Source organism: Camponotus vicinus, unplaced genomic scaffold, assembly GCF_025532165.1.
Source record: "Camponotus vicinus isolate PSW18456_S1 unplaced genomic scaffold, iyCamVici1.0 SCAF_6, whole genome shotgun sequence".
Lineage (NCBI taxonomy): Eukaryota > Metazoa > Arthropoda > Insecta > Hymenoptera > Formicidae > Camponotus > Camponotus vicinus.
The window spans coordinates 10,443,931-10,459,092 of record NW_028141978.1 but is presented as its reverse complement, the minus strand read 5'-3'; the positions used below and the strand labels follow the sequence as shown (position 1 = coordinate 10,459,092).

The 15,162-nt window shown below is 35.2% G+C and overlaps 1 protein-coding gene and 1 long non-coding RNA gene across 5 annotated transcripts in view; both read right to left on the bottom strand.

The window, feature by feature from the left end:
* Positions 1-15,162, bottom strand: part of Fas3 (fasciclin 3) — a 290,217-nt gene that overhangs the window by 125,953 nt on the left and 149,102 nt on the right. The gene's annotated exons all lie outside the window — the stretch shown is intronic.
* The window catches only part of LOC145973050 (uncharacterized), a 144,069-nt gene that overhangs the window by 82,147 nt on the left and 46,760 nt on the right, over positions 1-15,162 (bottom strand). Inside the window, exon 3 of the long non-coding RNA XR_014439350.1 lies at positions 8,073-8,310. This is a non-coding gene — a long non-coding RNA (uncharacterized LOC145973050). The remainder of the gene's footprint in view (positions 1-8,072; positions 8,311-15,162) is intronic.

Below are 15,162 nucleotides of genomic sequence, written 5' to 3'. Positions count from 1 at the left end.
TTTTATAATAGCAATTATCATTATTATTAAAGATGGTAAAGATAGTAAACTTAATGAGACGCCACTATTGCCACTGTCTACACGATTAATCGCATTTTAACTATCGAGGGAAAAGTATGCCAACATTTTAGCTCCTAGCATTTTTACTTCCTCATTCGAACAGTGTGACACACCTATAGCGTGATCGTCATACAGCTTATTTTACACCATCGGTTCCACCCTGTGGAACGTGAACGCCCTTCTTGTACACACGCATGCACCAGCGTAATGTCACTGTGTGACACATGCGCCACGCCTTCTCTTCTAGAGTAAATTAGACTCATAAATGACAAGCGTTAATAATTTATCATTGTACACATGGAGATATGTTGTGATGTATGATGTTGAGCGCGTAAATGGAAAAGCAATTAGCGTTACTGTTTTTGTGAGAAAAATAAAAACTCTGTGCTTTATTCGTAACTTAATTTGAAAATAAAATAATTCCGAAAATAAAAATTTTACAGTAGTTTTATCACCTTACATTTTTAATTGTGTGTTTCGAGTTAACAGATTTTATTCAAATTATCTCAGGTTTATCAGATTGTATTTTTTTTAAGTACGATAATTATATAAAATTTACAGGTTGAAAATACATTTGTAGATTAAAATAATATTAAATATAATAATTATAAATATGTAATTTATAATAATTATAAATATAATAATTATGAATATGTAATTTGAAAAAATAATATATTTAAAATAATTATTTATGTATAATATTTAAAATAATTATTTATGTATAATCTTCGTTCTAAAAATATATAAGATTAATTTCATAAATGACGCTTCCAATTCAATATGAATATTATTACGAAATCAGAAAGCTTCGAGTAAAATAATAATTATATTAAAAATTAATGGGACAGTCCGAGGTCAGTGATTCACAGAAGCTGTAAAAAACTAGTAGCCCTTGTAAAGAGATATAAAGATGTAATCTTGAAGCCGTCCGGGAATGAAACACGAAAATCCTCTTCTTAACTTCATTCACTGACCCTCCAATTATCCCCTTAACCGGGATTCGGCGTCTCGTTAGGCGAGTCGGCGTTCAAACACACTCGGTGCAAGCGCGTTACATTAGTAATATAGCTTAGAAGCAATTACTAGCACCGACAAGTTCTCCGGAAACAGCGATAATTAATTCGATCAAGCGTGAAGATCAAAGGCGCGTGTAATGATGCATCTTTAAAGCGACGAGACCTACGGTCGGTCTACGGAAGCAGGTTAATTAATATTCGCCCAGCGAGAGGAGGGATAGGACAAGAGGGGGAGAAAGAGAGAGAAAATAGAGTCGATCACAAGGCGATCACGACACAACGTTGCGGCGGCTTAATCGAGGATTCGTTTGACGAACGACTCCAAGTATACGCCCCCGCGTTGTCCTCTCGCCCCTCGTTCGCGCTTGTACAAACAAAACGATCGCGTCGGCGTCATAAACCCTGTTGAACTTTGCGGTCTAATTTCCTCGTGTAACCGCTCCGCCCGTTCGTGTTCCCCGTGTGAGGGCCGCGTTGTTGCACCTCTTCGGAGCCGGTGGTCCCGACGGACCTGTTCGAGCCACTACGGATAATACCTACCTACGTCCGTCCGGCGTGAACTCTTTGTGCATGGTGAATGAACCGTGACAGGGGAGGCTGATGCCGAGTGAAAAGTCGCCCTGAAACGCTCAGTGCGTGTTTTCCGGGACGCCTGGCTTACGTTACACGCGAAAAAATCATTGTATCGCGACACCGCGTAACGATGAAAGATGAGATGGTTGGCGATGCGCGGCGCGGATTTAAAATGAAAATAAATGATTAGGACGAGAATGATCGGTGTCGTTTTACGATTCAAGACTAGGAAAGAAAAAATATGTGTGACATTTATCGCACATATTTAAAAGTCATAAAGGCTAGCGCTAATTGATTTAATTCCACAACATTGAAAGTTAATATCTAGCTATTATTATTTATACAAAAATAAAAAACGTCGGGGGGGAAAAAGACGCCCCATAAAAGTAAGACACTTCTTATTGTTTTCCTAATTAAAAGTAACAAAAAAGGGATATCAATCATGAAGGGATGCTTTACAATCGGCGCTTCATGTCGATCGCGCGATCGTTAAACATTTTGCCAAGCGACGTCGAAGCGTCTCTGACAATATATTCGCTTATGAAATATCTCGCTCTCGTCAAGGCGAACAAAAGTCATCGAAGCTTCTGCTACGATATCGATATAACGCGAGGCTGATAAATCAAAATGGAAATAAAAGTTATTTACGGGAACGCGAGAGAGAGATCAGCCGCGGTTTGATAAAGTGGAAAAATGCAGCCAGGAGGCGGCTTTGTCGAAACAACGGGACCGGCCATCCCTCAAGCTCTCCCACCGCCCCATCCCCGCCGAAACCCATCAGCCCGGGGGTGCTTGCCCGGTTTTATCACGGTGCCGTTTATCACCGCTTGCCTAGACAATGCCGTTGTTGTTCCCATTGTACGGCCCACGGGGATGCCGCGTCGTGACCCATATCCTCTTACCGAACATTCCCACGGGGAGAATCAAACGCGTCGGCTACGACTGTGAACCTTTCCGCGCTCTCGCAACGTGGAATATCAAACGAGAGGAAGGAAGAAAGGAAGAAAGGCAGCTCCTCTCTCAATGTTCCTTCCCAGAGCAGCTTTGCGCGTCTATCGGGAACAATCTCGCCTATTATCACCGAGAAAGATCGAACTCTCGCTCGCGCGAGTCGAGAGAAGTGAGATGAGATTAGAGACGAGAAGAAAGTGCTCGGCGCCAGAATTACGGTCGCTTAATTGCCTCCTCGAGGAACTAATAAAAAGTATCTTACCAGAGAGACTCGCGTGGGGCATTGAGGGGAATTCGTGCCGGGGGTTAAGGCCAATTTTACGCAGCACATTCTTGACGAGCGTCTTGCGTGAACTGTAGTGTACAAAGTGAGAGAAAAAAATTTGTACTGTAAATGACATTTCCGCGAGAATATTTTGAATGATGAGAGAGAAGGGAAAGCGTTATTCTAAAAAGTGATTTTATAAAAATTTATTTATATCTACTTCAAATTTATTGTTATGAATTAAATATCTTAAATGATATCTAAATATTGTTTTAAGTAGTTAATAATGACAATAGATCACATTTTCATTCGTTAAAGACGGAAATGTTAAATTTATACTTATCTTCTTTTCATAAATTTCTTCGTCAGTTCTAAAGAAAATCGTCCATTGATAAAAATATCAATTGAGATTCTGATACCTTTTAGTTTGAGCGATTAATTAAAGAATTTTATGAATCGAGAAAATAAAAAAAATGTAGAACAAAACGCGGTATTCTTAGTTTTATTCATCATTTTTTAAATATTCTTCGTTAATAATAACTGAAAAAAAAAATTTATTCTATCATCTTTAATTCATTCAGAATGGACCATACAAATTCGCTTCAAATACCTTCAGATACTTTCCGATGTAATTCTACAGATCAATGCGATGCTTTTCAATCGTTGAATCTCGCGAGAGATGCCGAGAGAAAAACGAGACAAAAAAATCTCCAACAAGAGCGACGCGATATTGCGGTTTCTTTTATTGCAACTGGTAACGCCGTAACTTGTGTTCTGTTATCCGTGAATTGTTTCCGAAGCGGAGTAACAAATATTTAATAACCAAACTTATTTCGTTTCTACGTTTCCTTTCACTGCTTTTGTTTCTGCATTGTAGTCGAATCTATCAAGTACGTCTATCAAGTGCATCCAAGTGTCACGAACATCCGGAATATTGGATGCTAAAGTTTTCAGGCATGTAACAATCATAGTAACATTAATATTACGACAGCTGCGATATTATAGGCGATAAAAGTGTTTTGACGCGACGCCGTAAAATAATAATAAAAGTAGTAATGATTTGATACATGCGGATAATGCTAATAGAGACTAATAAAAATTTAATGGCACAACATTACGTCAACATTAAATAATAATCGTATCGTTAATAATATGCAAAAATAATCTGATTGCTTTTCATGAGGTGCAATTAATAAAATAAACTGTTGAAATTATGAAAAAGTTAAATATATTCGTACGTAATATTCATATATAATATATATTCGTATTCACATACAATAATAGAAAATATTCATATCAAAAGCTTTGTTGCATAAAATTTTCAACAGGAAAAATGTCAATACGCATTAAAACTGAAATAAGCCTGCAGAATCGTTATGTTTTATAATAAATAAGAGACAATTGTGCATTTTAAATTTATATTTTCATTTAATAATTTGTAATCTTTCACAATTATTTTTAAAGAAAAAATTGCTATAGATATTTAATTTGTATATTATTTATATTTATTTTTTTTTCCATTTTTTCGAGTAATACCAAGTTAAAGTAGTGGAAGAAAGTATACGAAACAATATTGGAGAGACGATATATATATGATTATTAAATACTTGTTACACTCCGTTTTCATTCGTCGATCGAACATCGAATGCGAGGAACGAGGTCGCGCAGGATTACAGATCGTAATAAGAGAAGCTGCAATATCGAGGCGTTAGTGCTAGCTATTTCTCTATCTCTTTCGGTATTTCTACCACGAGAACGTTTCTCCGATATCCAATGCCGGGCCATGAACATGGTTAAGACCAACGACATTCCCTCGATGTAACTCTAAAAACTAATTTACATGAAAGCAAAGCGCGCTATCCTATACATGATAAAATTGAATCGACCAACGTATCTCGATTCGCGTATTTTCTTCAAACGGCTTTAACAAAACTTCATGTCTATATTGATTTGCACCAAGCATCAAGAGATCGTCTATCGTCGCGTTTTTACGAATATTTCTCTCGCTCCCCGAGTTCGCGAGATCTTCATTGTTTCTCGATTATTACCTATGGTTTTACCTTCGCGAATTTTTTGCCGCATCGACGAGGCACTTGCGATTATGTAGATTCGCATCGCGTATCTAGAGGAATGACGTACGATTCGCGGATTAGTTGGAACACGGAAAGCAAGATAGGTACACGGAGATTTAAACCGAGGACGAACGGTGGTGATATGGAGTTGCCTGGCATACATAAGTCTACGACTGATACCAAGATCGTTCTGTGCGCATTTGCGATAAATTTTCTTCGCTCTGAATATTTCGCGCACTCTGTAAAATCCTCTTATTCCTCTCTGATCTACTTACTTTTCAACCTTTACAAATTGTAAGCACCTTATGCATCCTGATTATACGTTCAATTGAACAGCGACACGACGTGAAATCCTCTCTTTTTATTGCTTTTATACATATATCTTAAATACGTACTCGTTTTAAAATCATGAAAAACTTGAATTTAATTAAGTTGGATTTCTTTTAGAAGTAGCTCCATATACATTTATTTTAATTTTTTCCCTTATAAAAGAGAAGACAAACAAATATTTTTTTCAAAATAAACAATTTAATACATGTTAATACATGTTAATACATGTTAATTTTATTATTTTATCGATTGTGAAAAATAGTTTGAGTAATTTTTGCGAGAAAATGCTTTATATTTAATTAAAATCTAAATATAACAAAAGATGTTTCAAAATAAAAAAAATAATGTGGCATTCTTTTATTAAAATTCATATACGTTTTAACGTATTGAAGCAAGTATATCTTACATTTTTCTTATATAAATTATGAAATATCTTCAATGTTCATTAGAATGATACTATCGCACCTCATCGTTTCAAGATATGAAAATCGAAAAGCTACGAGATAAGAAGACCAAAGTTTGCTCACTCTCCCCTATTTCCTTCTTCCCCTCTCCAAGTTCTGCCATATCGACGTCCTTTTATTTCTTAGACGAGACTCGACTTTCTTCGTTCTCGCAAAGTTTATTGGTTGACGGCAGCAATTTTAGGAACATGGTTGACTCGAAAGTAGCAAAGTTTCACTGGTGATGCTTATTTGCTCCAACTATTTCAAATCTTATACGTATTTTTAGTTTAACATCACTCCTCTCTTGCTATTATATATTGGTCGATGAGAGAATGGCTCTTATTTTTTTATCATTTTTATATGACATAGTCATATATCGAATTGATCCAGCTTTTATATATAATATTTATATAATATTAAAAATCTGCCATGTATTTATTATTATCAACGTAGAAATAATTAGGAAAATTTATTGAAATTATAAAACAATATTGCATGATAATATGTAACATTATAATATATCATGTATACATATATTGCATGTTGTTATTTGATCGCGCACTTTATATTTTGAACATAAACCTTTAACAAGTTTAAAATTTAATTAAGGAAAATTTTGTAAAAATTGCGGTTATAAAATTATGTGCAACTTAAATTGAAAAAGCTTAAACGTGAATTACAATTTATTAATTTAAATGAATGATAATATATATATTTTTCTATTCGAATAAATTTTAACAATTGTATTAAATTGTCAAACAAACCAATACTGAAAATATTAATATTACAATCTATAAAATCTAAAATTAGAGAAAATTTAATATTCTCAATTTTGTGAATATTTATATTATATTATGATGTGCACATTATATCTTACTAATCATTGCTATGTTTAAGTTTGACAACTTTTAAAGTTTTCGAGAACTTTGTGAAAATTTTAATTTTTATCTTTTTTTTTGTGTAAATTTAAAATTTTCTATATTATATAAAAACATTTAAAATATATCTTTGATCGCCAATTGAGCCAATTATTTTTCATTCTCCCTAAACATGATACGTTAATTTTCGCGAAATGACGTCCTCGCGGTATCGCGAGATTAAACTAATTTCTCTCGCTATACCGACACCGGTTGCTTGCACGAGCAAGCCATTTATCGGTTTCTAATTACGTTTAATCGTTACGATTTCTCAGGATTAGCCAAGGGGAAGCGGTCAAATGAGACGCCGCGATGGCACGTCCGCGGCTGATCTTATGGCTAATTTGAAGTTAACGCCAATTACCTACAACTTTCTCTGACTACCGTCGCCATTCTAACTGGCTTATAAAGTAGTTTTAATCAAGACTTTATAGATAATTTATCCACAAAATCTTATCCTGCTGCTATTTTAGCATAATAAAATTACACTAACAGTTACACTTAAAATCTTCTTGAAGGATAAAATATTTTTAATTCCATTTTCGCGCGGAAAAGAATTTAATATCGATAAATATAAAAAAATCTGAAATTTAAGAAGTGTCCAGCTTTTATCCCTCAAATTTTATTAGGATTCATGAATTCGAATAGAAAATTCGATCGCTATTTCTCGCTCATGTTAACGAAACATTCCCGCATCACCTCTAGATAACAATGTTTTGAATCTAATTACGCACAACAGGAGCGAGTCACGCGTATACATTATGAGAACTTCCAACAACAAACATAAAGTTAAGTAACTAAGCAGCCTTTGACTTCAGGCTTTGTGGAATTAATCTTAACTAACTGATTCTGTGAAGTCGATCGATAGCTTGCGGAATGCTTCTGTAAAAGCTTCATCATTATATGTCAAATAGCTAAGACACATCTTCAGTCTCAAGAATAATTCTGTCAGATCAAATATGTTGTTAAGTGAAATAATTTCATAGTCTCATATTTACGTACAAATCTTTTGATCTCGGTCATCAAATGTAAAATTTATATCGACACAAAATAGAGTAGACTCACGAAGGTAGATTCTTGAAAACTACAGAATTTTTATATGTAAATTGATGAATTCGTATTTCACTTTTCTTGTCATTTTTTCAATCCCACCACTTTCTATCCGCTTGAATAAAGAAAGTTTCCGCTTAATTTAAATTATATCGATCGTCATTAACGTTAAAAGCAGGCGGGCGTACATCGAGATATGTATGAATATAGCAAGTTCCTTCGTGTCGAGTCACCATTTAATTCAGAAATGTATAAATTTGATACGTTCGCGTGCTAATGCATTCAGTATTATTAATGTGCGTGAATACCTTTCCGCGCGCGTCGCGTCATGTCGTTTAATATTAAAGGAAACGATACGTTTCTGCGTGCCGTACGTGTTGCCAAGTACATACCCGATTGCGACGATTAGCTAAACCCGTGACGGAAAGTTTCCCGTCGTCGGAACTTGGACGCCGGCACAGCTGTTAGGAACTACGACCAAGTCGAGTGCGGCGATCGACCCCGGCCGAGCTCGTGCAAAAGACACGGTCGGCGAAATTACACGTGGCGATGTATAAGTTCTTTTCTCGAACCGCCGATCCATGCCGGCGAATCACACATGCAATTGAACGATGCATCGATGACACTTACCTGGAACAAAGAAAGGAGAAATCGTACGTTAGAGAGAAACGTTAGGGGGAAACGTTCGCGCAGAATTTCGCTGAATTACCCGTTTTTACGCCGATACCTTGGGACGAGAATAACGAATCAATTTCACGACTCGGAGAGAAGAACACGTTGTATATAATATTTATTATCATTGGTGTGCCAGAAAGAGGACTAAAGAAAATATGATAGGGATAATTTCGATTTCGTAAATAATTTCAACAGAGCAAATCTTTTTAATTAAATATATTAATAATTATTAAAATATTAATATATTAATTTTGCTCTTCGTTTTTTTGCTTTCTCTCTCTCTGTCTCGCTTTTTCTCTTTCTCCTCTTAATTTTCTCCTTCTTTGAAATTGTCAGATAACATTTTCTATTCTCACTCCAAGATATTAATAACAGCCGAGGAAAGCCGGCCATCATTTTTTAAATTTCATTTCACGACGCCATTATTCACAATAGCTAGGTTTCACGATAAATCATATCGCAATATTATTTTCGCTACAGTTCTTACTCTGCTAATATTCAGAGCAATATAATTTAAAGCGTAGCCAATGACATACTTTCTAGATCGTTGATCATAGTTTTTATACAGTGTGTTTGATTTTATGGTTATTAAATATAACACAATTTTATATTAATATATTAAAATTAAGTCATGTTTAAACAATTAAATAATAATAATTGTATTAAAAAATATAAAATCGACCTGTAAAATATTAATGTAATAAAATAATTTATTAATGTAATAAAAAATATATTTTATAGAAATATTTATCGCTTAAAATTCAAATACAAAAAAATATGCTTTAACATTTATAATTTGTTAAATGTAAATATGCTAAACTACAATAATATCAATATATAATATAAATAATTTAATTATTCAAAGAATCGATACATAGTTTTTCTTTTTTCGCAAAAATGTCCATAAAAATATTTTGATAAAGCAAGAAAGTATTTTAATAAAAAGTCGACGTATAAGAATGTTATTAATAGGAATATTGCAATATTAGAATATTAATATTTAAATCGTTATTAACTAGTACCAAATTATTATCTATTATCACAATATTTATATATCCATCATCACAATATTTGTATAACGTTTACCATCTGCTGCATTTGCTGCATAATTAATCGATCACAGTTATAGAATAATATGTCAATATGCAACACAATTAATCTATATAACCGGCGCGCGCCGGAAAGAATCAAGTGCGAAAAAAAGGAACAAAAACGGAAAGGAATACGGAGGGCGCAGTGACGTGAAAAGGACTCGTCAGTCCGCAAAAAGCTCTCCGCCGCGACTTGGTGAAGAAGATAATTTGTTGGTTCAGTGAACTCTGCTTCGACGCGGTTTCAACCGTCGTCACACTTCGATTTCGCAGCCGTAATATCCACGTGCCCAACGCAAAGAAGTCGACTCAAATTATTGGTCTTCGACGAAGGTTTATATTTAACCAGAGCGACTTCCACCTCGCCGTTCGATAATTTAGTTCACAATTCGCTTCTTCCTCTCGATCAGCTATAAAAGCCCCGGGCATCAACGTATTCTCGCGCTCAAGTAATATTGATATTTGTAAAATGTGAATCAAATCATACCTGGAATTTTCTCGTCCTTCGTTCAATAAGTTTAAGTAATATTCAAAGTATCAAAGTGATGCACTCTAATAGTTCTTAAATAAATATTATAAAAGGGATATTTTTAATATTTAATTATTACTTTTATCTTTCAGATATTATTGTGCCTCTCTGTTACTTCTTTTTAAATAAAAAAAATCATGGAGTTCTTTAAATACATGTATACAATATCTATCAGTACGTGAAAGCACGGTCGATAAAAAACAGTTAGTATGTATATATTTATACATTCATATATTCACTCGCTTATGAGTAAAATGGTGAAATTCAAAACGCATATGTAAACATTAGGTAAAAAGATTTATGACCGTGATAATGATGTACTAATTGCAAGATGGAAATTAAAATGAGAGAATACCTAAATTATCTTCCATTAGAGAAAGAGCTTTATTAAAACAATATCACTATCATTATTACATTCGCAGTGCTAATAAATCGCATAAACCCAGAGAAATTGTTTGTTACGTAATCCGCTTGCCGCTACATTTTGTATTGAATGCTATAATAATGTGCTCATTGTTTAAATAATATCACCATTTCAGCCAGGATTGGATATAAATAATGTTCGCAAATACACAGATTTCTGCGAATGATATAAAATTGAAAACAATAAATTTTATGAAATATGTAAAATGTTGACATAAATAATCGATTTACAGGAATTTGTCTATTGTCATATTTTAACTCGTTATTATAGTATTTTTAAAATACGAGTGCATATTATTCATCTATTTTTTGTGAAAGGTTAATTCAAGACATCATATTTAAAATTGGCAAGTGATGGAAAGGGCGCGGCAGAATTTCCGGAAGGGAATTGAAAATAGGATCGTGTACAAGGTGATTGCCGTGTGAATCTACACGATGACCAACCATACTGACCCCTTACTAGAACATATATTTGTACGTGCGAGCGAGTATTCCGACAACTTATTTAATTAAATGCGAGTCCATCGCGATTAATGCGATTCCTTTGATGGTCTTTTACTAGAAACCTATCGCTCTGAAACGTACGCGATCGATATATATATAATTACTTGCAGATCATATCGATTAATGTAATCGAATCAAAATCGCTTACAGAAACGTAAGGACACCTTTCTGGAATCAAACTCAGTTCCCTATTCGGTGTAAAATATTCAACAAAATCACATTGCACGTCGCAGAATATAAAACATTCCCCATGAAATCGAGAACTGCGAAAATAAAGTAACGTTAGGCAGAATATAAAATGTAAAATTAGATATGTCATCGTTCTGCGAGAATGTGCCGTCGTTGCATTTTTATGAAGGAAACAGTGAGAATTGCCAGTGAAACATTCTCGAGAAACCAAAGATTCTCCGTTTTTCCGACTCGAGATAAACGGCGTCGCGATATTGCGAATCTAGTCTAGACTTTTCGTGATCTCGCCCGGCTCTCTCGTCTCTCGTCTACGTGCGCTTCTCGATTCCGGCGGCTATCTCTTCTTTCCGCTCGTGTCCAGAAGGTGAGAAAATGGAAATACGCGAGGGAAATGCGAGGAGAGCGATAAACGGGATTAGAATCGATCGCACGCCCTGCATAACTCGCCAGAATTACGTAATTGTACTTCGCACGCGTGTGCCTCTCGTGTTTGACACATGCGCGCACGTGCGTGTGTCATGCGAGCACTCTACGCACATGATCGCGCACGTGGCTGCGCGACAAAAATGAGACTGCGTGAGTATCTTTCAATTACTTTCTCAAGTTATCAGTATTTAATATAAAATAGTCGGACTGTCTTTTCATACATCTTTAGGTATCCAGCAGAATTAGATGTTGAGAATAAAATATATATATTTAACAGTTGATTTCTAGACAAAGCTCGATAATATCAAAATGTGCTATACAGGGTGATTCATTTTAATCTTAACAGGCAAATATTTTGAAAAATATGCGAGATACGAAAAAATGTTTCAGACAAAAGTTATATGGTTTTAAAGGAGACATAAGATGGTGTCATTAATTTGACCTTAAATAGTTACTTGAAGGTCACGTGAAGGTCACCCTCAATTTTTTAAATGGAACCGCCTATTTTTTGTTACATATTCTTGTAGCTTATCTCGAGAGCTTTCCAAAACACTATAATTAAGTTAGTTTTCATTAAGTACTTTCCGAGTTACGAGGCTTGAAATCGTTTCTTAATTTTACATAAACCGTAAAATATCTTGTAAAATATTCATTTTTCGATTATCTTACCTTAATACTTTTATGTACAAAATAATGAGAGGAATCAATTGGTGTAAAGAAAAAACACAGTTGTAACTCGGAAAGTACTTAATGAAAACTAACTTAATTATAGTGTTTTGGAAAGCTCTCGAGATAAGCTACAAGAATATGTAACAAAAAATAGGTGGTTCCATTTAAAAAATTGAGGGTGACCTTCACGTTACCTTCAAGTAACTATTTAAGGTCAAATTAATGACACCATCTTATGTCTCCTTTAAAACCATATAACTTTTGTCTGAAACATTTTTTCGTATCTCGCATATTTTTCAAAATATTTGTCTGTTAAGATTGAAATGAATCATTGTATATGTACGATTATTTTTGTAGCGCAAATCGCATAAATGTGTTTTATCTTATTAATATGAATATTAATATTGATATAACCCATTTATTACGATCAAATCGATTGTATCAGATAAACTATATTATTCAGTTAGTATCTAAAATAAATTTGGCGAGCTCCGTAAAATAGAAACTGTATCGATATATTCGCAATTTTATCTGTCTCCAGATCCTTGATATAGCTGCCAATGGAGAAGAGGTAGAGAGAGCTCGTGGTCGAAATGCTGGCGCGCGTGAAGTCGAGAAGGCTCAGCATGGCCATGGATCAAATCCGGATCGAACGGCACGTGACAACTGGATTTTCGTGGACTTGGTGTCCCCGCCGAGAACGGCGCGTTTTATTCTGCACCGCGATGGGATTTCGTGCCGAGAAATCGGGTCCAACCGTCGAGTTGATAGGCGGATGAAATATGACGCGTTGGCAGAGACTCGTATACGACCATCACCACAAAGGAGCAATAAAACCCGTTGACGCGGTAGCGCGGATCGGAAGAGATGAGTTTGCTCTTTTCCTGAGAAATCGGGAATATGTAAAAGTCGCGCGGGGAGACGTAACAAAAAACGAGACCACTTTTGTTGAAATTTTTCAACCGACAGGTTTTCGAGACTCTGTCGACAATGTACAACTTAATCGCAGTTTCGACATAATTTTGAAAATAATGTTGGATGTTTAAACAACATCGTGAGAGCGTCTTGGTTAATCTCTGCCTTTCTTTCCCAGCCATCTCGAAAATTAAAAATCCGATTTTTTTTTTAAATGCTTCAAAAGTGTCTTTCGACAGTCTTGACAATATCTTTCAACAATATATTGTTTTGTGAAATCTTTTCTGAAATGAACACATATATATTCGATATATAATAATCTTTTAAAAAGTTAATTTTCTTAAGAATTCACCAGAGATATTTCTTGCCAAAGGTTCGTTTTTCATTTATTCAACACAATCTCGGTTCATCAAGAGGCGCATTATTGGACTGTTTATTCCGTATACACAATACGCTCTGGCAGTAAACCTTCGCAGTATCCTTTACTACGGCAGCATGTCGGTGACATGTAATAAAGTCCAGCTCTTGTCCCGTTTGACGCGCTTGCCCGAATCTAAACGGGAACATGAGCTTTAGATGCATCTTTGCAGCAGCAAAGGTTAACAAGCGCCGGGTTGTTGCTGTAGTTTGGATACATTTCACTCGATTAAGTTTCGCGCACAATAAATTTATGAGAGTCGCTATTTACGACGTTGAAGATGCAGATAATATCTGTCATTATTTACATACAATATAGTATGTACAACTCTTATAATTTTTAAAAATAAAAGTTGACTGTCATATTTACTGCGGTCTCATTCGGTACAGAAAAAAATTATGCTCGTAAATAAATGCTCATTTGAGATTACTATTTTTTCAGTATCTATATCTATTTCTAAATAGAGCAAATTGCAAATTTATGGAAAGTAATATTATCACATACATTTGCCATCTCTGCGATTTTTGACATTAAGAGATATAAAATACAATTTAATTATTTGTCTTTTCTAACATTTTTTTAGAATTTGGAAAAAATTCTACTTCGAGGTTTAAAGCGAAAAAACTATTAATACCTTGATATTTTTTTGTGTCAAGCTAAACATCGATTAAAGAAAAAAATAACTCGAAGTAACAGCTTAAAAAAACGATACGATAATAGCATTCACGTCGCCGTCATGAATGCTATTACAGGATCGGCGCGCTTCGCGTCGCGCACCATGGTAATTATTCTTCTAGAAATGGACCACGTCCCTTTCGAGCACCCGACTATTCTCCAAGATCCCGTAAGGAACCTGTCGGTTTGGCCCCGCGAATGAGAAAGCATATTATTCCAGGCGCGTGCTCGGCGCGGGCACGAGCCTTAAGTCGCATTCCGCGCGGTCCTCCCGAGGGTGCTTTTGTCAGGTGACATGCCGGTGAATAATTCACCCGGCGCATACACCGATGACGTTTTCGCAGGCGAGAAATTTCGAGCTGAAACCCAACATCGTGCCGTATATTCTGCTTTCGCGGGGCGATATTATATCGACCGCGTTTTCGAGTCGCAAAATGCGAAAACTCGAAAAATGATGCTTCTTCAATGTTCGTCGAGCCGTCCACCCCGTTCGTAAAAAGCGTCCATGTACTTTTTTTTAGTAACTTCGGATCTTACGATGTAAGTTTGCGAAGCTTGTCACGTCGCGTCGGTTGTTCTCGGTGGTACGCAGGTGCGCCGGAAATGATGGCGAAATTGCACGTTTATACAACAAACATAATGGAGTGTGTATACTACGTCTGCTCTTTGTGCGAGTACTCTTATCTTTAAGATTATTGACATTACGGTAGCTTCTCTGTCACCATAATCTTTAATCTGCGTAATAACTTTCCGTAGTATCATTTGTACCTCATATAGGATAGAAATTTGAACAATTTCGAACTCATTAATATATATAAAGTTCAAATTCTCTCAGCATTTGAGATAATGCCTTTGAATATTTGATGAATAATATTCCTTTTATTTTTAATCTTGATTATTTACGTCTTTCGACATGTTTATTGATGTGTTTGTCAAATATACATTTGATATATATCATAAAAATTATA